Source organism: Crinia signifera, chromosome 6 (genome assembly GCF_055691185.1).
Source record: "Crinia signifera chromosome 6, ASM5569118v1, whole genome shotgun sequence".
NCBI lineage: Eukaryota > Metazoa > Chordata > Amphibia > Anura > Myobatrachidae > Crinia > Crinia signifera.
In genome coordinates, this window is record NC_139222.1 from 117,221,436 (window position 1) to 117,246,635 (window position 25,200).

The window sequence follows — 25,200 nt, forward strand, 5'->3', positions numbered from 1 at the left end:
CATTCCCGACCGATTGAAAAAAAAAAAAAAAAAAAAAAAAAAAAAAATCGCTCAAATCGTTCTGTGTGTATGAATGATATATATCGGACGATCCGCGTAGCCACCGGTCATTGGTAGAGATCGCTGACCTTTCCTGCATGCAGAAAGATCATAGACCAATCAATTCATGTGTATGCACAACGAACGATTTGGTAAGGCTAATTGACTTTGTTGCCACTCCCCTCCACCACTGTTAAAGATCAGTCGTTCATCATTTGACACCAAATCGTTTGTGCAGGAGTTCAGAGGAAATAGTTAAAGACATTGTTTGCCAAATCGCTCCATGTGTACAACCTTAACCACTCTACTTCTATCACTTGATGTTCAAATTTGTCATGCATTTATATAAAGAACTGGTCACATTTCCCTCAAACAGCTGCTTTTAAATAGCTCAAAGGTTAACAATGACCAATAAGAAGGTTACTTTGTAGATATTAGCAGCAAGGCTGATCTTGGCAAAACTTCACAAAAGAAGATTACATCTTGATTAATGAAAAATGTAATGGCTATTAAGAATAGTAATACCTCAGCGTTCCATAAAGTATGGGGGTTATGGAGATCGTGCACAGTATTCTTCTGCAGCATCTTAAGGTTTTGTTTTTTTGTCAACCCTTCTGTAAGTGAATCATCATAACCAACTTTTTGAATTTTGATTCCTGTTTGTGTCACACATACCATACCCAGTTTTCCTTTCCATTCACACCACAAATATGTTTTTTACTGACCATTGGAACATGGTCGGCTCTTTCAGTTTATTACGCTGTAGTTTAATTATTAGTGTCTTGCTTGACTAACCAGTTGGCATGGGCAAGTGTGTATGCACTTGCACTCTGGCAATGCAGATATTGCTGGGCACCCATATCGTACCCAACATCAGCCCCAGGTGTTCTTCTCTTTTTGATATATTTTGAGTGAGATTTTCTTACCCCAATCATGGGCAAATTTGGGCATAATCTGCATAGTGCCAATCTTCTCTTGATCGTATTGGCCCTGATTTATGAGATCTTTCTGCCAGGTCACCTTTTTATTATATAATATATTTCCATATATACTTAATGCTGAAATTCAACATTTTGCGTTACCTCAATTAGTTTGGTTAGGGTTTAGCTACTATGCACGGCTAAACCCGACCATAATGAGCATACTGTATGTGCAAAACCACCACCTTAGATTCTCTCCTAGACAGATCCAAGCCCGTACCCATCTCATCTGCTAATTTAATATGGCTAACTCCACCGCGCTCAACATCTCCTTTTTGATGCATGGTGGGTGAAAGAACCTACCGCCAAACACTTTACTTTTTACTCTTCTGTGCAAGAGGTATACACGACTTAATATGGTCTTCCTAAACACTGTTTCTGCACAATTAATTCTGGATGTCAAAATCCCCCAGAGTACATGGTCAGATCATTGTCCATTTACAGCAAACATCAAATCTCCTTACCCGCGCAGTGACTCCTTCACATGGTATTTAGATGAGAAACCCTCTCTGTTTCCAAACTCCGACATTAGGAGCTACTTTACTCTAAAAGGCAGTCCTACTATTGGTCCCTAACTGCTCCTGGACACCCATAAAGCAATGATCTGCAAGCCTCACAAGAAAAAAAAAAAAAAATCAACTCTAAGCGAGATTAGAGGACATAGATAGATAGATTCACCCTGGTCTATTCTCCTGGCCTGTCCTTGTCAATATTCAGACTCCATTTCTGGGTTCTATGGTCTCCCCGCCGGGCGTGTGATGTTCTTGCAGCCCTGGGGTGCAGTGGCAGCTAGGAGGCAGAGTCCAGGTGCCGGGTCACAGCCACCATTGAGTGTAGCAGATGCACGCTGCCCCAGGAGGCTGGATAGTACATTGAGGTGTCCTGGTTCCACATGCGTCTCCGGTACATGGAGTTCCGCCATGGTGGAGATCAGGATTGCCCAATTACTGCTCAGGGTAGTTCTCCAGTCAATCCCGGTTAAAAGGGGTTCAGCCCTCAGGTACCTTGCCAGTGCTTCAGGTTACTTCATGCAGTAAGGATCCCTGACTTTGTACTCCCAGTTAACTCTTGCCAGTTCCAGCTCCTGTTCCTTCCTGGTATCCTGCTCCAGCTCTGTGTGTACTTTAGTCCCACGAGTTGCCAAGAAGAGACCAGCTGAACCCATTGCAGGGTATTTACAGTGATCTGGCAGTGCTTCACCTTCCTGAGTCAACAGCCTTAAAGTCGCAGTATGTTTACTATTACCTTAAAGTTGCAGGGTGCCGGACGGCTCCCCGACAGTCGGGATTCCGACAGTCATTCCTCCGACGTCGGAATCCCGACTGCTCCCTCGTGGGGGTCCACGACCTCCATAGAGGGAGAATAAAATAGGTGGCGAGCGCAGCTCGCCACCGTGCCCGCGGAGAGCGCAGCGAGCTCGCAAAGGGGCTTCATTGCGCTCCCCACGCTGTGCAGTCGGGATTCCGACGTCTGACTAATGACTGTCGGTATCCCGACTGTCGGGCTACTATACCACACCCAAAGTTGCAGTCCTGTTACAGACTTCAAGTTGTCATTTTACTATAGTCTTCATAGTCACAGTTTCTGAGTCTACAGTTAAAGCCGCAGTGTTCTGCTACAGCATTTATTATTACAGTCCTTAAATCTATAGCCATATAAGGCGCAACAATTACTAAAAAGAATTCAAATGACCACAGCTGTGGTTAATTATGCTACTCCCAGAGAGAATACTCAAGACACTTGGTAGGAAGAAATAAAATTAGTTGAGAGAGGGCATGGTGTTGATCACCAAAATGTTTTAATAAAATATTTTGATCTAATAAGCAACAATTCACATACAATTAATGATTAAACTTAAAACCATTTAAACAAATGCTACAATTTACCCGTTATTAGTAAACTCCTGAGCATCTAAAGACCATGGTCCATGTTTGAACTTAAAATCAGAAGGAGAATAGGATCGTGGATAAATAATCCTTAATGCTCTTACCCACTCTGCTGGTAGATGGTCAAACCAATAACCTTGCAAGGAGCTGCTGGTTATGTGGATGTGGACAGTGTGAAATTATGATATAATGCGGTATAGGGGAGTAATGGTTAAGACAAAGGATGAATGCGGTTATTGAGGTATCCTTGTCAAAACGAATGCTTCTGGGAAATCACACACTGTATTCCGTACGATAGTAAATGGACAGGCTTAGATGATAATTGCCTCAGCGGGACGGAATGGGGGTTGCAGTGCGGTCGGAGTTTAGTGGTTTGACCATCTACCAGCCGAGTGGGTAAGAGCATTAAGGATTATTTATCCTCGATCCTATTATCTTTCTGAATTTAAGTTCAACCATGGTCTTAAGATGCTCAGGGGTTTACTAAGAACAGGTAAATTGTAGCATTTGTTTAAATCGTTTTAAGTTTAATTATTAATTGTATGTGAATTGTTGCTTATTAAATCTAAATATTAATTATTTTATTACAACATTTTGGTGATCAACAGTGCGCTCTCAATTAAATTTAGTTCTTAAATCTACAGCTTAAAAAGTCACAGCTCTGGTTCTACAGCATTCATGACGCAGCTGTTTGCTATATGCAGATGGTTACTATATTCAAGCTACAGTTCTTGTTTCTTCATAATTAATCTCAGTCCTTCTTTCTTCAGCATCAAAGCTATCATTCTCAGAAACAGTCTTCTACAATTTCTCTAGTCTTCTTTAGTCTCTTCAGTTAAATACTGGAATTTACAGTTTGTAAAGTCTTTACATTTACCAAGTGCCTAAGTTTATCCCGTATATCATATATGCTTGATCTCGTATGGCATTCTTTGAATGAACTTTATTGCAAATCTTCATTAAATCTACGGAACAGTTTATTTAGTGTCCACCATCTTCTTACAAGTGATACGTACTCTGGGATACTTCATTCTAACACTCCACGAGAAAGCATTATATATACACGACCATCTAACTTCCTGCCTAGTTTGGCTACCATCTGACAGTTCCCCAACCCAAGCCTAGCGTGACAGTCCTGTGGAGGGTTTCGATAATTGCTGACAAATTAGCTATACAGATCCTGAATGCAGCCAGTTGTCTAATTGCCAAACAATGGAAGTGTATTGATCCTCCCTCTCTCGCTAAAAACTTACATAAATGACGGCATGTGGCAGCCATGCAGAAAATAGCTTATCTTAACAATATTTCCCATAAACAGTTCCTGTATAATTACATTACCCCCTGTGTTGCCTTCCAGTCTGGTTTTTCAGACCTTTTGTTATAAATAGAATACATCTTTCCTTTGCTCCCCATTAAGAGTAGCCACTTACACCCGGATTTATTTATTCTTTTTTTTTTCCCCATTCCTACGATTCAGACCCAGACTTGGACCCTCCCTCCTCCTATCTCTCCTCAACTTCCCCTTATCCACCACTTCTTTCTTTTCTCTCTTCCTTATCTCCCATTTAGTTTACATTTCCATTCAATACTTTTAATATAAATCCTACATCTATATTTTCTTGTTTTACATTTAGATTTACCGCACTCTCGCTTTACCAACTCTTTCACTACAGCGAGTCCAGCATTATTTTACTAGGGTTACCTGCTCGGCGTGCAGCTCTGGAAATTTCTATATACGATATTTTTTTCCACACACTTTCTGCATTTGTTTTTATTTGCAAAACTATAAAATAAACTTATATATATATATATAAAAAAAAAAAAATCAATTAAATAGTGCTCCATGATCTCCCATTACTATTTAATACCCCCAAATAAGTGTATAATATACTAAGTATTTGGCTTGAAAATGGTAGTTTGTAATTAATACTAGTGTAGCAATAGTTCTGAATGACACTGCACCAGACATTTTAAAACACAATCTGAACATACATGAAAGAAAAATGTTTTTACGATTACCGGACTTTCACACTAGAACCCAATGGTCCTGACCGAGCCTTCCATCTGTATCGCCTCCGAAATTCTTGACAAAGTTTGATCAAATAAAACAGCTTGGTTTGTTGGTGGCCTAAATCAGTAATTCCTAAGTTTATAGATTTGTAAGCTAATTTTTTTTAATTATTAGTTTGAGAATAAACAGCAGTTGTCCTCATAGGTACTGAAAACCATCATTTACTTGGCAGGAAGCAAAACATAATTATTGTGCTCATATATGAAATCAAACCAATGTAACTGCAATTTGAACATAACACAAGTACTTATTGAAAACATCTAAAAAGCATTTTATAGGCCTCTTTAAGTGGGCCCCCAGGCAGTGTCCAACCATGTTCATGACTGATAAAATAGATTTGAAAAAAAAAAAACATACTAGCTGGCTGGGCATTCTAAGGATACAGAACAGGGTATATTGAGACCTATTGCTACTGAAAAGAGAACAGCAATTTAGGCACCATAGCAACCTGACTCCTGCTCTAGAAACAGTGGCTTTAGTATAGCATGTTCTCATGTAAAAATAAAGGCTAAAAACCAAATAAAACACTCAAAAATAAGGGAACGTTTTACAACGGTATACATATCCAGAAGGAAATTTCCATTTTTTATCTTTATTTTTATTTTAAATATACTTTAAAGAAAAGTTCTCTTTTTCTAATGGTGCCCACACACACACCGATCCCGGCAGTGCGATGCTATGCGATGCGATGGGGTGCGCGCTCCCGCGGCACCTCATCGCACAGTACAAAGAGTATGTGCTGCACATACTTTTTGTACTAGCTTTTTATCGCATAGCATCGCATGCACAAGGCATACGATGTGATGCTAGGTGTGCTAGTTAAGCACAGAACGCACGCCGGGATCGATGCGTCTGTGGGCACCTTTACAAATGATTACGTACTTTAAAATGGAACTTTTTTTTCTTCAAAGTCTAAGAATGGCAGCCTTCTGAAAGGTGAGCTCTTCAAACTGGGCAGATACACCCAACCATGGTACATTATGTGTGATTCAAACTGGTTTAACAGATTGCATGCAGCACAAGGAAGCAACAGTAGCAAGTAGAAATTCTGTCTAACAGAGCAATTCACTTGCCAAACCCCTTGCTTTCCCCATACGCTTTCCACTGTGAACAGAAGATAAAGAGCATAAAGGCCCCCCCAAACACCAGGTTGACTTGTCTTAAGTTCTAGTCGAATCAGATTTCCTTGGGCTCACATACGATTTGGCACTTTTACATGCAATAATTTGCATGCGATTTATCACAAAAAACCCATACAAAAGAATGGGCAGACGCCGGTTCTTTTTTAATGTAGTTTTTAAATCTCCTGCCCGCTGCCGCAGGGTATGCAGAGCTGGGTCACGCGCCTCTCCTGCCATGAGCTTCCCCGCTCTGCAGATAGGAGTGTGCCAGTGGTGCACACCTACACTACTGACCATATCAGATAAGATACCTTGCTGATGCTAAAATGCACAGGACCAGCGGATCGGATGTCATTCACATATGATTTTGGCCAATTTCTCGGCCAATTTGCTGGAATTGGATGAATTTTGGCCCAAATCGCACAGTGTATTGTCTTTAGAAGTCTATATTGCTAACTAAATCTTAATCCAAAAGCAACAGGTTACATGTAAGATAGCACCACATGCACAAATATACAGACTAGTTATTCTCAAAACCATATGCAGACACTTGGGGGAAATTTACTAAGATGGGAGTTCTATTTCAGATGGAATGTTGCTATGAGCAACCAGTAAGATACTATATATTATCTTTAAGAAGGTGTTAAATAAGTAGACTAGAAAGCTCACTCAAAACAAATGCTTGGAAAGCTAGTCTGGTACCTTGGGATTGCCTCTGTGTTTGTGTACGTGTGAAAAATATATATCTATCAAGATAGAGAGGATCAGGACAGCTGCTGCCTCCTTGTTATCAGTGCGTGGCAGGTGGCTTCACGGGGACCTCTTTCTGGCGGCTTCAGGCGGGCAACTTTCCAGCGGCTCAGCAGGACCTCTCTCCGGCAGCTTCAAGGGCGACAGATCTCCGGTGGCTTCAGGTGGACATCCCCATTTCCGGCTGCTACTAATTGCTCAGAAGGCCCTGCACATCCACCTGCACCACACATGCAGATGTGCAGGACCTTCTGAGCAACTGCACTGAAATTATCCAACCCGGCGGTTCTGAATCGCAGGCCGATACAGACCCACGGGGAAACGCTTTTAAGTCGCTGTGTGGTCTACACACAAGGCAATTTACACCCATTTTCTGAGCGATTTATTGAAATCGCTCAGAAAGTGGCTGAATATCGCTGTGTGTGTAGGGCCCTTTAGAATGCATGTGGATTTATGTAAAAACAGGTAAACAAACCTAATCATTAATAACTTATTAATTTAAAACTGGGAATATGGTTAACTTTTTTTTTTTTATTCTGGATAATATCCAATTAAAAAAAAAGTGGTGGTTGTACAGCTCTCTGTACAGTTGATCAAGACAGACTGGTCCATCGCCAACTCCTGCTTATTTTGACATCCAGGTGTTTCCAGGGGGTACATTGTTCTTACTGGAGGGTGTATACCCTTTGTGTATTGTATTCACTCTTGACAAAGCAGCAAGGTCAGAGGCATTATCTTGTCTCTAATGTTAAGGTGCATACACACAGTGAGATTTTGACTATGCCATATCCTTTGAACTCCCCAGAGCCCAGAACATACAATATAGACTAGATTTACTTGATATTTTGACTAGAACACGACTCTATACAATAGTCAAAATTGTCTTGGCTGCACAGAGATAGAGATAGATACACACACACACACACACACACACACACACATATACATAGAGATTCATTACCCATAGCAAAATGCCTTTTGAAACAGAACTACCATCTTAGTTCATGTTCATTCTAGCACCCACCAACTTTGAAAACCCATGCAATTCCTCTTCCCTGCCTGGGGTGTCGCTGTCTGCTGTGGCGTTTCTAGCACAGGTCTTGTTTGCATATTAGTGCTGATATACAGACCACACTGTGCTAAAAGCACTACAGCAGACAGGGACCTTCCCAGGCAGGGAAGAGGAACTGAATGGGTTCTGAAAGTTGGCAGGTACTAGAATGAACACTTAGTAAATTACTCCATTGGAACTTGTATCACATGAGCTGTTGTGGTGAATAATACACAATTATATTAACAAATATAAATAGTTATCCATTAAACTAATTATGGCATTTGCCACAAACCTAAAACTGGGCCACTTGTATGAAGCATTAAAAAGTGATAAAATGGAGAGTGATAAATATCCAGCTCCTAACTGCCATGTTGTAGGCTGGGATTGAAAAATGACAAGTAGAAGCTGATTGGCTGGTTGTTTATCACTCTCCATTTTATCACTTTTTGATGCTTCATACATCTGGCCCACTGTATAAATCATTGCTTTCAAAATATATAGAACTAAAAAAAACCTTCTTAGAAAAAACAGGCAAAATCAATTGTTAAGCAAAATGAACATAAGTTCTTGCTAAGTAAGCCCCCAACCCCCCCTCCTAACTGAAAAAGAATGACTAAATTACGCAATGCAACAAACAGGCTGAATAGCAGAATTATGATACAAAAAGAAGCTGCCAGACTATTATCTAACCAGACCCCTTCCAGCCACATAACACCCATTCTCTACTCCCTTTAATGGCTTATTTTAAGACGGCAAATCGTAAGATGGGCTTTGAAAGTCAGTAAGCCATCCATGACCAGGGCCCAAGGTACCTGAAGCAATTTCTGATTCCTAAATACAATGCTAGTTTATTTTGATCTGTAGAAGATTAACAGTACCTGAAATCTTCCTTAATTCATGGGGAGGGGGTGAGTTGAGCTTTTAGCTCTGTGGCCCCAACTCTATGGAATTAGATTTCTTGCTAAGTGGGAAAGGGCTTTACTCTAATGTCCTCTGAAAACAAACTCAAGACCTACCCAGTTTACTCCTTAATGCCCCTTTAGTTCTTTAAAAAAAAAAAAAATCAATGCTTAGTTCTCTTTTTTGTTACACTTATTTTATATTGGGTGTTTTTTTTTAATGAGAATTTAAAGCACTTTAAGTTGTATCGTAAGAAAAATACTAAATAAAAAGCATTTATTAACAGTTACATCTTCATTACAGTATAGATGAATAAACAAAGATACAGGAGTGCGTATAACATTACACAAGTTCACTCACTATAATCATGGAACTTTTAAAAGAGATGTACTAAAGAACAGCAACAACAGAAAGAAATGGGTATGCACAAAATCCGACCTCAATTAGCAAAATCAGCAATTGAAAATCACCCCGCAATCTCCCATCACTTAAGATGGGAGAGCGGTGATAAACAATTGGATTCCTCCCAGTGGGTTAAACATGTCCTTGAACCCAGTTTGTCCAAGTCACAAAGGGCCTTATTCGAGTTCACTCTTTCAGACAAAATCCTTCTTAGATGGACAAAAACATGTGCACTGCAGGGAGGCAGATGTAACGTGTGCAGATCTAATTAGATTTGGGTGGGGTTTTACTTCAATCTATATTGCAGTGTTAAAATAAAGCAGCCAGTATTTACCCTGCAAAGAATCACCAAATCTATTTCTATCAGCATATGTTACATCTGCCCCCCGGCAGTGCACATGGTTTTGTCCATCTAAGAAGGATTTTGTCAGAAAGAGTGAACTCGAATAAGGCCCAAAGAGACCATACCACCACAACTTTGGACCAGATGTATCAAGCTTCAGAAAATGTGGAGTGTGACAAACAACCAAACACTCAGCTCCTACCGGACATCTTCAACCCCAGCCTGTAACATGACAGGTAGGAGCTGATTAGCTGGTTGTTTACCACTCTCAGTTTTATCACTTTTGGGAGCTTGATACAACTGGCCCTTAGTCTGCAAAAACAGTACAAGCGTATTCATATCATATTATATGTTAATACACTTTTACCTTTTCTGCAAACAAACGTGGTTCATTTGCTGGGCTCTTCATATTGGCCTGGACAAGCTTTATTCAAGAATAGATATTATTATTATAATATAATGAGTACATATTCCGATGTCAGCATTTTCCATCTAACCATTTTAAACTGGTTGCCCCTGCTAAGTTGATCTGATACTGCACTTGTTTTTCCCTTCCATTTCAAATGAATGTACACATATCACAATATTGGAGGAGACACTCAGGGATGGAAACTCACACCTTGTTGATTTTGTCCAAGTAGAGTATGCATTTCCGCCCAGTGAGGTCTTTAGTAGGTGACCTGATTCTACCCATACTTCATCTAAAAGCCCATACACACTGGGTGATTGTGAGCTAAAAGCACCTCAGTTTTGTTGTTTGAGCTGCTTTCAGCTCAAAAACCACCCAGTGTGGATGGCCGGGTGATACGCACTCCCACATCATTGCCAGCAGCCGCCATTTGTCTGCTGGTTTTACCAGCAGACTAAACAGCTTTCTATAGCATCCGGCTATGAACAGCCATTCACCCCTCTGGCCAGGGGGGGAAATTGCTCAGTGTGTATGCACTGAGCGATTTTCAGACTATCGATTTTCACATCAACACTGTCCATATACACTGGGCAAAATCACCCAGTGTGTATGGACCTTTAGACAATGGTGACCATGAAACATTAGAGGATGTGCTGTTTTGCGATTATAATGCTTTGTTCACAGAGAACTCCTCTTGCAGCCATTTTAGCCATGATTATAGGCAACCAGGGCAGTCCAAAATGTTCCTACACAACACTCCCTGTGGTAGATTATATTCTTAATAGTCACACTGGTGTGAACATTCTTGATTTTAACATTTAGATATTGACGCAAATCGTATGTTCCACGGAATGGAGTCATTATGAGCAGACTGCAAATGTGCCGAGTTTGCATTGCGCAAGACCCAGCTGCATGTCCATACACACAATAAGGATGCCTCTGCATACTGATTGACAGAATGTGACCATCTACAGGTGTTAATGGGGAGGGATTCTTAAAATGCAGGTGTGTCACAGCCGTTTTCTGGTTGCGTATTGGACATTGAGCCCAAGCATACAAAAAGATGGCACCTACATTACTGCCGCATCTAGTTTGAGTAACCCCAGACTTACTCAAACAGTCAAAAGTTTCCTGTTCATGTGTACTCGATTGCGATTGAGTTGTGGTAGCTCCGGTGGACAGGTCTTTATTTCTGGGCAGCAGCTTTACTTCTTAATATCAGCAGCTGTGTTGCAGATAAAAGAAAAGCACTTGTAGCTGCATTAGCATCCATCCCTGAATGATGCCCTTTGTCTACTATCTGTCCAGGAAACACTGCAGGCCATGTGATTATAATCAAGCCAGCAAAGTTAACAGATTGAAATGGCAAATACAGATTTTATAAACAGATCTTTATGGTTTTACATATAAACAAATATTGATAATATACATATTGTAGATTACGCTACTAAATTACAGTTCCTAAATTAAAACGTAGAAACAAAAAGCAATGACTAGTGTAATCAGAATATGTACATTTTCAATGTAGAAGAACATCTAGCATATTCCAACACAGATAAAAGACCCATAGGTTCTCATTTTATTACGTTGCCCACAAGAGTAATTGGCAAAAGGTACTTGTGTATTATCAGGGCACCCGCGAAATCGGCCGAAAATCGCATGCAAAAATGGGATGCCATTTAGCGGCCGATTTCCGCGTTTTCCGGCCAATTTGCATGCTATTCCATCATTGCACACCCACCACTATACAAGTCAGCCCGATGTGTGGCAAGCAGACGCGGTACGCGTCCTCCGACCTTTTCATACCCCCACTATCCACGTCGGCGTGGAGTTGATTTTAGATAGTGTGGCGAGCGCAGCGAGCCTGTAGCCTGGCGGGCGCAGCGAGCCCCACGAGGGGACGCGGAATACATGTAAAGTAATCCGCGTCCCCTCGCCACACTATCTAAAATCAACTCCACACCACATCGTCATGCTTCGGGATGGTGTTGATAGTGGGGGTGGCGTTGACAATGGGGGTGCATTTAACATTGTAAGCACCCATCAGTGAGCTTGTACAATTAAAAATCGAATCACTGTACAACCAGGGTCATTTTCCCGAAAATCGCATATGTTATGCCATGGTATGCGATGGACGCCGTGCTAGGAAACAAGTACCTGGGGGTGTGCAGGGATGAAAAAGCATGCAAAGAGGCAGGAAATGGTCGAAAATCGGACGCAAATCGGCTGATAAATCTTATGCGATTTACTTTAAATCGGGCGCCCAGATAATACACAAGTACCGGGATAAATGGCTTGAAGAGTGTCAAGATATTGAGAATGGGATTGCTTGTTATGCCATGTTGGGGCTTCATGAATCTTTGAGATGAGTTTATCACCCACTGATGAGCGACACTTCCCAGACACAAATCAAACCCATCGCCATAATCTAATCAGTTGCAAACAATCCTTTTGGTTCCAAATCTTCTTGACAAAAATCAGTCTCAGTACAACTATCAGCAGACATCAGGCAAGGTCCAAACACGTGTGGCACTTACTGAACAATATCAAAACCATGGTAACAACATCTTGTATGCAGTATACACAATATCCAGAGCTCAGGCAACCGCTTTTGGACCAACCTGTGTACACATATACAAGTTGTGTCCCTATATGACAGATATGGCCACATCAATCCAAGAACCGCATAGTGTAGAGCAGGCATGTCCAACGTTGGCCCTCCAGATGTTTTGAAACTACACATCCCAGCATGCTTTGCAATAGTTTTAGCATTCACTAATAGCAAAACTGTGGCAAAGCATGCTGGGATGTGTAGTTTCAAAACATCTGGAGGGCCAACGTTGGACATGCCTGGTGTAGAGTATGAGCCATACGCAAATCGATGGCAGTGTAGGAAGAGAACAAGGATTTGTATAGGTTAGTAAACTGAATCATGCATGCAACTATTACATACAATAAACCTACTACAGCATATATAGTATACCATGATCTTAACACATTTAGGTCATCCCTTCACATGTCCCCCTACTGACTGTAAACCATGCATAAATAATTTGTCTATGCAAGAGTTTTGAATGGACACTTAATGTACACTTAAAAGGCTACAGAATGAACACTAGAGCTACAACTTTACTAGTGTATTAAAAGTTGTACAGATGACCTACAAATTACACAAGACTGCTACAAACACAAAAGGACACTTTACTAAGAAATATGATTCCAGGAGCTCTTTAGATCAATCATTCTATAGATTCATTTTTACATGAGGGAAGTAGCCAATTACCCCATATTACATATTATAAGTCAAAAAAGGACATTTTTTTCCCGATTCATCAGTTTATTTTAGTGCTATTCAATTATATCCCCCGATAAAAGACACATTTCTCCACCTGAAAACACACAGCTTCAATGAAAGAACTTGTTTTGAATGCAAGGTTGACAACAATTTCCCATGAACTCCCGGACATATGATTTATTGCATACACATTGTGCACTGTTGGAAAAGATATTGTCATCGGCCACCTTCAGGTGTATGTGGTCGGTAACAATATTACAAGTCTTCATGCATGTTCAAAAGAAGTGACCAACAACCAGTATTAACGCAGTATCAGCCTCATGATAGAACGTAGACACTGGATAATATTTGTTGTGCCAATCTATCAGAATACTCTAGTATAATGTGTACACAGCTTTAGTTACTATTACGATGTTGGTAGAACATATTTACGTGGGCCACAGGGTTTTAAAAACTTTAAAATATTCTATGGAAAAAACAAAAGACTTCTAAACATGCAAGTTGCTTTACTAAATAAAGGCAGAAAGAAGGAAATACCAGTAGGCGCCTTATGCACACAATTAGGACAATTTATTCAATAAACACGTAATCCCAAAATCAATTAATAAAATTAATTAAACACAAATAACATACACATCGATATCAATAAAAATAAAAATAAAAAAGAGTTAAAAAACATGTGCAAATAGCAAATTACTTATTTGGTAGATGTATAGTTACCAAGTCCCGGTAGGTCTTTGTCATATGCGCATATGATACAGGTACTAGTGTCCCGAATTTGGAGGGTAAAATACCAGCGCTCTGTGGGGGTTTTTTTGTATTGTAATCCACAGTAAGAATTTTTTGTTGTAAAAGGCAACCAATATTTTGAAGAGCCGGTATAGTCGACACTTATGTGTCGATGGAGACAAGAAACACAGTTCTTACTTGCAGGCAGTATTTTGTAGCAGGTCTCGAATTGGGAGAATGATTTCACCGATGTGCCCCACGCCTGATGGTGTCAGATGGCAAGGCAGCCGCGCCGGCCAGACAGCCAAGCGCAAGCCGCTGGACACAAACGGAGGCTGCTAGGACTGGTGATCCCGTACGCTCTGCTATGAGCGTTGTTGCTGTATGCCGTAGAATGGTAAGCAAGCTGTACGTTGTCTCCGATAGCACACCACTGCTGCGCTGTAGGGAACGGAGCGGGGACCGAGGCAAGTTGAGAATTTTGGAGCTCGGTAAGTGCGAGATTCCTCCAGGTCCACTCGTTCAAATGGCGGCAGCAGGGGCTCCTTTTCAAGACGCGTTTCGCCGCACCACGGCAGCTTTTTCAATTGAGGATAGAAGATTCAGCTAGGTGGGCTGGTCTTATACCTGGCTTGGTGATGTGCACAGGTGTATATGATCAATACTTAATTGCTTCACTTTTTGTGCTTTCATTATCGTTTCTCAAGTTATAAGTCTACTATAGAACCTTTTAGTGTAGCTATCTTATGCACAGAAATCAACCTTTTGCATTAGCACATGTGTATATATATGATTTATCGTTAGCAAATATATCTTTAATAATATAAAAATAAAAAATAAAAAATAATAAAAATAAAATAAAAAATAAAAAATAATAAGAATAAAAAATAGATATCGGAATGAATATAAATATAAATAAATATATAAAAAAACTTTAGACAGTAAATATGCGCAGATGTATCTGATTTTTGTTTGTTGGGAACACGTTTTCCACCTTTCAACCAGTTCAAAGAATTTACACTGACAGACTATTCTTATACTGGTACATCCTTCTTTCTGTACACTTTTTTGGGGGCGGCATCCCCCTCCCAGAGGGCAGCCATTTGCACACAGTACTCAAACTTTGGCCCACAGCGCTCAAAATATACTGTATTTTGTCTGTTACTAAATAAAGGCAATCTGCTGATTACAGTATCAATATAGTAGCTTTAAATGTAATGAAATGTCTTTTTAATATTACAAGCTCTCAAATGCTAAATACTAATTACATTTCTGATTGTAGATATTTTATGTAGATATTTTATATAAGCTATCTACCGTCTTTACAGATTAGAAGTACTTTAAAAACAACAGTGCTCAGACAATGACTTATTCTGAATCCCAAAGTCTGCAATTAATAAAGATTTCTAGAAGGGCTGATTGCATGATAAGGCTATTTAATATATTTTCTGAACTTTGTGACAGACATAATATCAGCCATTTACAACATCAATTTGACAGTAATAGTTTGTGAACATGGTTCAATTTGGACTATTTTCCTATTTGAATATATATATAGGGTGTAGGAAGCAGGCGGCACTCTCGGATTTGTGAAAGCAAAAAGTGAGTTTAATCCGACATGTTTCGGGCCAAGTCAGCCCGTCCTCAGGGACCCTGGCTGACTTGGCCCGAAACATGTCGGATTAAACTCACTTTTTGCTTTCACAAATCCGAGAGTGCCGCCTGCTTCCTACACCCTGCATTTGGGGCCGCAAGGTCCACACTGGAAGGCACCGGGTCAGTAAACGACTGGACCTATCATTGGGAGTGCCGGCCACCACGCAAAACTATATATATATATATATATATATATATATATATATATATATATATATATATATATATATATATATATATATATATATATATATATATATATATATATATATATACACACACACATATATATACATATACATACACACACACAGGTTGAGTATCCCGTATCCGAATATCCGTTATCCGAATTATTCCGAAAACCATACTTTCCAGAAAGTGGAAAAAAAAATTTGTTTAGCTAAAATCTCACTGGGGACATATGTAACAGCACTACTGAGGACATGATATGTAACTGGTACTATATATGTACAAGAAAATGATTGCTTGGCATTCAAATTCAATATCTGAGATAGTATACAAATTTTAACATAGAATTCAATGGGAAAAAGGGGTCCTTTTCCTTTCCCCACTATCCAAGTGGGCATGGAGTTGGATATAAACCTGTGGCGAGCGTAGCGAGCCACCGAGCCCGAAGCGTGGCGAGCGTAGCGAGCCCCGCGAGGGGACACAGAATACTTTTTAAGAAATACGCGTCCGCTCGCCACGCTTTGGGCTCGGTGGCTCGCCACACTATATAAAATCAACTCTATGCCCACTTGGATAGTGGGGAAATGAACAGGACCTTCTTAACATTGAATCCTATGCAAAATCGCATCGAAACGCATCGCATCTGATTGTATGCCTTAAGGTAAGGCATACAATCACAAAATCGGACGCCCAGATACTACATAAGTAATATATATATATATATATATATATACATACATACATACATACATATACACACACACACACACACACACACACACTTAATAGAATGAAAAGGGAAAAAATAAAACTCATTTGGCTTTTAGTCAATCCCCATGCTCAGCCCCGCAGCATCAAAATCTAATAGAAAAATAGACTATTCAGGCAAGACTATAGGGTACAGATCTGTACTATACAGTCTAAACCGAATGTGTACACAGCTACATGCAATTCGATCAGGGTAGTAGTAGTAGTAGTAGTACGTTTATTTATAAGGCGCCGCAAAGTGTCCGCAGCGCCGTACATAGCAAACAAAAAAACAAATGACAAGGTAATGTACAGGGTGTGTTGAAAAATACAGTATAAATAGGGGTATAGCTGGTAGAACTAAAATCAGCATCAGTTCAGAAGTAGGTGTCAAAATTGTCGAGGAGACTGAAGATGAAGTAGAGGAAGGGAAGAACAGGACAGGAGCACAGGTGAGGTAATGAAGTAGGGTGAGTACGTGAGGAAGGAGGACCCTACTCATAAGAGTTAACATACTAAAAATAGGTGGGTGGACGAACGAAATACAATAGGATAAGTAGGAACGAAGGGGAAAGGAGGCAGGATAGGAGGATCAAAAGAGGTTAGGAGGAGGGATAGGCTAGTCGAAAAAAGTGGGTTTTGAGGGAGCGCTTGAAGGAGGTAAGGGAATCAGATAGCCTGATGGGTGGTGGGAGGTTGTTCCAGTGCAGGGGGGCAGCGCGAGAGAAGTCTTGGACACGGGAGTGGGAGGAGGTGATTAGGTGAGAGGTCAGTCGGCGGTCAGCGATGGAGCGAAGAGGACGGGAGGGAGTGTGGATAGAGATCAGTGAAGAGAGGTAGGGAGCTGTGGAGGAGGAGAGAGCCTTGTAGGTGGTGGTGAGGAGTTTATAGAGTGGAATCAGGATTGAATAGTAAGTACACACCCCCTTAAGAATTCAATCCTACTATTGTGGGAACCACTCCAACAGACATAAAGGCTGTAAATTGTCGAAAACTGCTGCAATTAGACAAACCAGAAGCGTTTTTTTTACATTTTAACAAGTCAAATCTGCAGGCCTACAATGCGGTCAGAAATGGCCACATTGAATAAATAAATGCCAATATTTCTGACTGTCGAAAATATGGGCACACATTGAAAAAACCCTTTGTAACAAATGTACTGTCTTTCAAAACTGAACAACTTGATGGTACTGTCCCTTATCATTTAAAGCTGGATACACACTGGAGCGGCAGTTATTTATTCTGGCATCCCAGATAGCCTCTACACACCGGAGCAATGTAAATGAGGAACGGAACTATCACTGTTCCATTCTTCATTATCACGCTATGGCCCTTATTCAGATCTGATCACAGTACATATTTGTTTGGAAAATTGGCAAAATCATGCGCACTGCAGGTGGGGCAGATGTAACATGTGCAGAGAGTTAGATTTGGGTGAGGTGTGTTGAAACTGAAATCTAAATTGCAGTGTAAAAATAATGCAGCCAGTACCCTGCACAGAAACAAAACAACTCACACACATCTAACTCTCTCTCTGTACAGTACATGTTACATCTGCCCCACCTGCGGTGCACATGATTTTGCCCATTTTCCAAACAAATTTGTACTGCGATCAGATTTAAATAAAGGCCATTGTGGCACTAGTGATATCAGGTATAATGTGCAGCATATCAAAACAGACATCATTGCATAGGACCTCGGAGTACACACTGAACAATGTAGGCCAAATGTTAGCCCGATCCGCCCAGACAGCAAATGGCTCAGTGTATACTCTGCTTAAGCTTAATGTTACAATCTAAAAAGACAACAGAAGCAATTTAAACATCATATTTACATTCACAATAAAACTATTGCTGTGTACACAGTGAGATTTGACATTAGATTTTGATATAGTCAAAATCACAGGTTTTTAACCTTGCGATCCCGATGCGCACTCCCGTGAAAACACAAATCGAAACCCAGCAATGATTATATAGTGCAAATCTAATGCAGATTGTATGAATTGTATGTAAGTAGTACAGAGTTAGCAAAGATTGCATAGCACTCAAAACTTAAGTCGAATAGCAAGGGAATCTCACAGTGTGTACACACCATATGGCCTGCAATGCCAAAATATAATATTCCAATACTGTATCAAATCATTTATGACAGGATCAAGTCAGTAAGATCAATGAGCCAAGTGGATTATTTAAAGAGACAAGGAAGAGGTGTTCTAAAATATATTTGCCAGAAGCAATAGTTTTCTTAGACATTCTGGGATTCAGTCAGCCCTGTACACTGGATATCTTTTGTGTTAAAATCTAGCACTGAAAAAGATAATCTATGAATCAGGAAACCGTATGACCAGACAAGGAGTTGGTGAAGATGTATCCATTTAAAATCAATGGAAAAAAATCCCAACTATCCCAGAGATTTTAAAGGGTATTGGCTCCCAGTAATATTTTAGCCTGGTTGAAGCCGTATGCTAAAAAGATGTGTATAAAATTAAAAAAGATAATTCCCATTAATACAGGAACTTAATAATATAGCCACATTCTTCAAGTATACCCTTGGACTTTGTGTCCCTGATAGATTTCTAACATGGATTAGAAAGTTTGTTTTATAAACAATTCTAATTATTGATACGATCAGAGAACTGTAATCAGTCATTTTGGCAGCAACAAAAAACTTTTTTGAGGGCGATTCAGCTGTTTAATGATGTTAGGATGCCTGTCGGGAGAAACAATTGAATAGCTGGCAGCGGGCTTACTTAATCACATGATGTGAGAATAGCCAAATATATCTTTTCAAGCCATAGGAAAAATACTATTTGTATAACAGGTACATTTTTAGGTCAGTTTTACTTCACCTTAATAAATAAATAAATACTACTTAGGGGCAGCCTTCATACACAGTTGCAGCTAACTGTTTACTTGAGAGATTAAAAAAAAAAAAAGTGTCATGCTCAAAAACAAACAAATGAGATGGCAGAGGTCTTACGAAACAATACAAAACAAACAAATGATTAAAAGGACAATGTACTGTACCTATCCAATGATCTTTGTTCCTACTGCTGTATTCAAACTACATATTTCAAGCTTCTATAATTCTGTATTACACTCTGAAGGGGCAATTCAATTGTTTTTTTTGGGCATGGATAATTAAAGCGTGCCGAGTGGAGCAACAGAATTGTGCCTATTAATTATGAATAGATGCGCCCAAAAGCGGTTGGTTTAGCCTGCAAAGCAAGCTAAACGCAAGAGGCTGTGAGCAGAAATGTGGGTGCCAGTGCCACTTAACTGTAGTAACAACTGAATTGCTCCATCAGATGCCAATTATCGCTATCTATGGGGGGTATTCAATATGTGCCGATATTTCCCAGTCAAAAATATTGGCACAGACCTATTCAATCTCAGCCATTTTGGAAGTCTTTTTTTACTTGCACACTTGGCTTTGTAAAAAGTCAAATCTGCGCAGTTGAAAACAGACGCTAAATTGTTGAATCTGTGGACGTTTGTTAAAACACATGTGAATTGGCAAGTTTTTCATCGATATATGCATTTTCCGACTGTCTGAACATTGTACTGATATTTCCGACTGTTAAATATCATATGCATTTTCCGACTGTCTGAACATTGTACTGATATTTCCGACTGTTAAATATCGTAAAGCCGACATTTTGAATTTACACCTACCACATGCTAGATGCAAGAGATACGACTGAAATAGGCATCTCTTTGGCAAGTGCTCAACTCATAATATGGTGTCATTTTTTAACACTTTCACCAGATATTTCTGCTTTGTGTGTATGCACAATTGTCACTTAAAAATGTCAGCCATATGTCCACCTGGAGATATACAATGAGGTTTTCTATGTCACATGCCTAGTTTGCCATGACTGGCTAGTTGCAGCTGTATTCACACTTATAAGCATATCACAATTAGCCCAAAATATTGAAATGGTGCGGTATCAAGGATACAATGTCAGATAATGCCCTTCATGCTCGCCAAGATCCCATTAAAAAGCCAAATTCTCAACAAATCCTCATTGCTAAGGTTCAACATTATGAAGTTACTTCTTAGAATATTTATGAAAATTAGTGGAATGTTTTCTTTCACTGTTTAATGCTGTCGAAAGATCAATTCAAGCAGGCAAGCTGTATGGTAACATCTGCATAGATTTTCAAATGCTGAAGTACCGGGTTTATGCACAATAAAACGGCTTTCATTTATTCCTCCTTTGTAGCTACTAATACACTTAAAGCAACAAAGAACACTATTGATAATGACAGGCAGCCACCAAAATCCCTTGAAAACAGGAGCACACCTTATTATAAAACTACAACCCATACGGGGTCTGTTTCAGATATGGTTGGAGTGCAAAGTACCAATGTTCAGTACAGGTTAGTGACATTAGGTGCAGGCAACTGAAAGTCTGCTATTATTTGGGGGCAGGGTCACCCACCGCTTTCTAAAACAAAACAAAAAAGGTGTGTATACATTTTGGGGAGCGGGTAGGGCAGGATCTGTGTCAGAAAACAGATTTCCTGGTCTCTTGGTAGGAACTGTGGCAGACTGATTTCTATCCTAATGGGTCATGCAGCTGGCTGATGGTGTCACAGGTGATATGATGTTGTGTCCCAGGTTACAGCATGGATCATTACAGCATCTACTTATATCAGATGACTCATGCTGCATTACCATTCTGTTGCATTGCTGGATGCATTCATTAACCACATCCGATTCAGGTCCATAGTTAGGAAAACCCAAGTCAAAGATCAGACACAACTATGCAATAAAGATATCCATTTATATCCAAAAACAATTCAGCTGTACAACTATGCACCCCAATATCATTCATTGGGGTCACCAGGACCTGTTAAACAAGGAGGTTGTTTGGTTGTATAGCCAATTTGACATGCATGTTCAGTAGGCATCAATTATCTTTAATGCTCAGTGTACACACTAGACCAGTGGTTCCCAACCTTTTTTCTCTCCCGTACCCCTTGATTAGGCTTTTCAGTGAAGAGTACCCCCTCCTCACAATTTGAAATATAGACAGTACTTACGAGTGGAGAGGAAGTGAGCCTATACTAAGGAGTAACGGACAGGAATCGTGCCCTTCCATGTCTGGTCGCTCTCCAGGGTTCCCACTAACACCTGTAGAATTAATGCCACTGCTTTCTCCACCTGTATCAGCATAGGGCAGATGATTGCTGATGTCTGGGGGCAGCATGGGAAGCTCCCCGTGGATTGCTAGTCAGGCAAAAGCACCAGGAGACTCTGATGATGCTGATGACGCTGAAGACAGAACCGTAAGTGACAAAACATGGTTCTTCTCCATGGCAATGGCTCTTCTTCTGCCATCAAAATACTTTTTTTTCATCTTCCGCCATTACCAATATTATTTTGAAGTACCCCCAACTGGTATGCAAAGTACCCCCAGGGGTACTAGTACCCCAGGTTCACTAGACGATATGGTGAACAAGATTGTTCAGAAAGCCCTTTCTGCCTGATATCTTATATCCTCTGTGTATGGGGCTTAACAACAGATATTAGACACATAAATTATGTGACAGCATCCCCCATACATACACATGAATTGTGTAACAGAACACCCACCCTCCTACACACAAATTATGAGACAGCACCACCCTGTGACAGAGCAACCCCCTTATGTGTGACGCCAAATGTTACAGCACCCCTCTCCCTTTATATGCACACATTAAGTTTGATACAATACCACATACACCCCCCCTCCCCCCCCCCAAAAAAAGTGACAGTATGCCATCTTAAAGGTGTGTGCACACGGTTAGATTGCCTTGCAATTTGATCCTGATTGAATCTCACAGCAAGCAAAACACATTGTATTTTGACTACATAGTACAGGTCTGTACTACTGTATGTAGTCTTTCCTGCACAGTTCTATTTGATTTTCACTAAGCAAGAGAACAAAATCAGGTTTGAATCGGCATTGAATACAGCTGAATACCATTCTATAGCATCAAAAGAATATATAGTCTAAATCAAATAGAAAGTTATGGTGCCCATACACTTATGCGATCGGATGCGATGCTACGTCGCAATGAGCTGTCTCATCGTATCTTGTGGTGCCCAGTGTGTTTTTTCCAGCACCCAATGCCACATCGGGTGCTGGAAGGGGAGTGCCGGAGTAGCGCGCACCGGAGCGCTGGCATCAGTGGTGTGGGGACCAGAGTGGTGGAGCAGCAGCACTACGGTTCTCAGCAGCAGCAGAATTTGAAAAAAATAATTTTAAACCGGGCGGCCATCTGATTGGCTGAGAGTGAGCTCTCTCAGCGGCCGCCTGAAAGTAAAAAATGTTGGCGCCACTGCAGAGCCCATGCCACCTTCAATGCTCCTTCACAGCGCTGCTGCTGCAATGCAGTGGGTCCCCTCTCCACTACTGCCAACACTCCAGTCCCTGCTCCACCGCTACCCACGCTCTGGCACACGCACCCCAAAACCGCCGCTGATTGCATTCGAGTGATTGCATGTGATCACTCATGCAATTCAATAAATATTATGTGCTGGACATAAAATTTTTCGATGCAACTGGCAGGCCCTCGAATCACATCGGACAATGTATTATTCATGTACACAATCCTTCGATTTACCGCACAGATGCTTACGAAATCCAAGGATTGTATGCACCGTGTGTACACTACATTAAACACACATAATAAAAATAAATTTTTATTTATATAGTGGTCTGTCTCCAATTCTCCAAACTTAAGGCGCTTAGCAGTAGGACAACTTCCCATACTCTGTGACGGGTGCCGGAAGGGATCTTGACTGTTAAAACACCGGCAGACGGGTTCCCATCGGCCACCGGCTATTCTCCCTCGTGGGGCTCCACGACCCCCATAGAGGGAGAATAGACGCGAGCCACCGTGCCCGCAAGGGGCTTTGTTGGGCTCGCCATGCTGTCTGAGTCCGGGCAGTCGGGATCACGTCATTGGGCTAATGACAGTTGGGATCCCGACTGTAGGAACCCTATACCACACCAATCTGAAAACCCCTGTACAAATACACACTGAAAGCAACTCCTGTAAGTACACTGTGACAGTATCCTCTCATATGCAAACACACACTGTGACAGCATCCCCGCCAAAACAAGTTAGGCACTGACAGCTTCTCCACCTACAAAAATATACAATGTGACAAAGTTCCCCCTACATAAACAAGCACTCTGACAAAACCCCCCCAACAAAAAATAAAATTATATCAACAACCGCTACACACACCCACATCACCCAATGCACACACAAAATGTGACACTACCACCTATACACGATTTGTGACAGCAGCCTGTCTCCCTACATACAGTAAAATGGCAGAATTCCCTCCTTGAAAACAGTGTCACAGCACATCCCCTACAAGCACATAGGGTGACAGCATGTTCTCCTTAAAGTGTAACAGCACCACAACAAATTAAAAAATGTGACTGCACCCCCCCCCCCCCTTACACGTAGATTGCCTGCATACCCCATTACACACACATACACGTGACATCATACCTCTCCTTACTCACAGTGTGCCAGCACCCTCCCCCCTGCACACACAAAGTGTGACAGCACCCCCTAAAAAACACACACAAAGTGAGACAGCATACCCTTATCAAACACACACAGCGTGACAGCACATACCCCACACCCCCAGCGCCTACAGTGTGACAGCACTCCCCCTACACACACACAAAAACAGTTTGACAGCACTCCCCCTACACACACACTCACACACAGTGTGACAGCACTCCCCTAACACACACAGTGACAAATGTGCAGTCCTCCACTCAGGGTGGCATACCCCCCGGGGACCTCCCGCTGTCTACGGAACCACACCAGCCCACTCCCATTCACAAAACCCCCTTACCTCAGGGGGGACTCAGCAGCAACCTCTTCCCCCGGGGAGGTGTTTGGTCCCCACTATCCTGAGGGGGGGAGGAGGAATGCAAGAGGTTGCGTCTCCTTGTTTTTCCTCCTTCTACGCCTGTTGCACATTTAATTCCCCGGGTTGCTGCCCTGCATGCATCTGCTGCTGCTGCTTCTGTAGTATATATAAGATATAGCTTGCTCAGCTTGTCCGAGCTTCAGCTGGAAGTAGTCCGCACGCTCTGCAGCGCCACCTGGCTGGGGTAACGCTCTCACTCCTTTAGGGACACACACACGCCCCCAGCCGTCAGACAGCTGCGCGCGCATCATTTCCGCCACCACATTTGCCGTCAGCCATACACGCTGCGCACGCAGTAAATTTCCACTCTAGCACCTCCCACTACTCAGGGCAGGGATCGCTGTGGTAGGTTATAGAGAAGTAATCTGTTATATGCATCATTGTCTCCCAGCTCCGCAATGCAAAGCTCTAACCGAGGCCATTTTTACGGAGACCAAGTAGTCACGTACGTTGTAATAATACTACTGTTAGCTACGACAAAATGGCTACTGCTTTAACCGCAGGTTGAGACGTAATCGTCGTCTGCTGCGATAATGGTTTAGTGTGCCTACGGAACCATTCCCTGCTTTATCCTCGGCCGTGCCTTGATAAAACCTTATTAACCGTCGTTACAGAACACGAACTGGTTTCTCTTCCTATTAACAATCTCTACGTCTCCAGCTGGGTTCAAGTGGGTAAA

General features: G+C 41.2%; 1 protein-coding gene across 1 annotated transcript in view; it reads right to left on the reverse strand.

The window, feature by feature from the left end:
- LOC146008034 (signal transducer and activator of transcription 5B) overlaps nucleotides 1-24,747 on the reverse strand; it is a 169,572-nt gene extending 144,825 nt beyond the window's left edge. Inside the window, exon 1 of the mRNA XM_083146908.1 lies at nucleotides 24,444-24,747. The gene's annotated coding sequence lies outside the window, so the exon portion shown is untranslated. The remainder of the gene's footprint in view (nucleotides 1-24,443) is intronic.
- Between the last annotated feature and the right edge of the window lie 453 nt (nucleotides 24,748-25,200).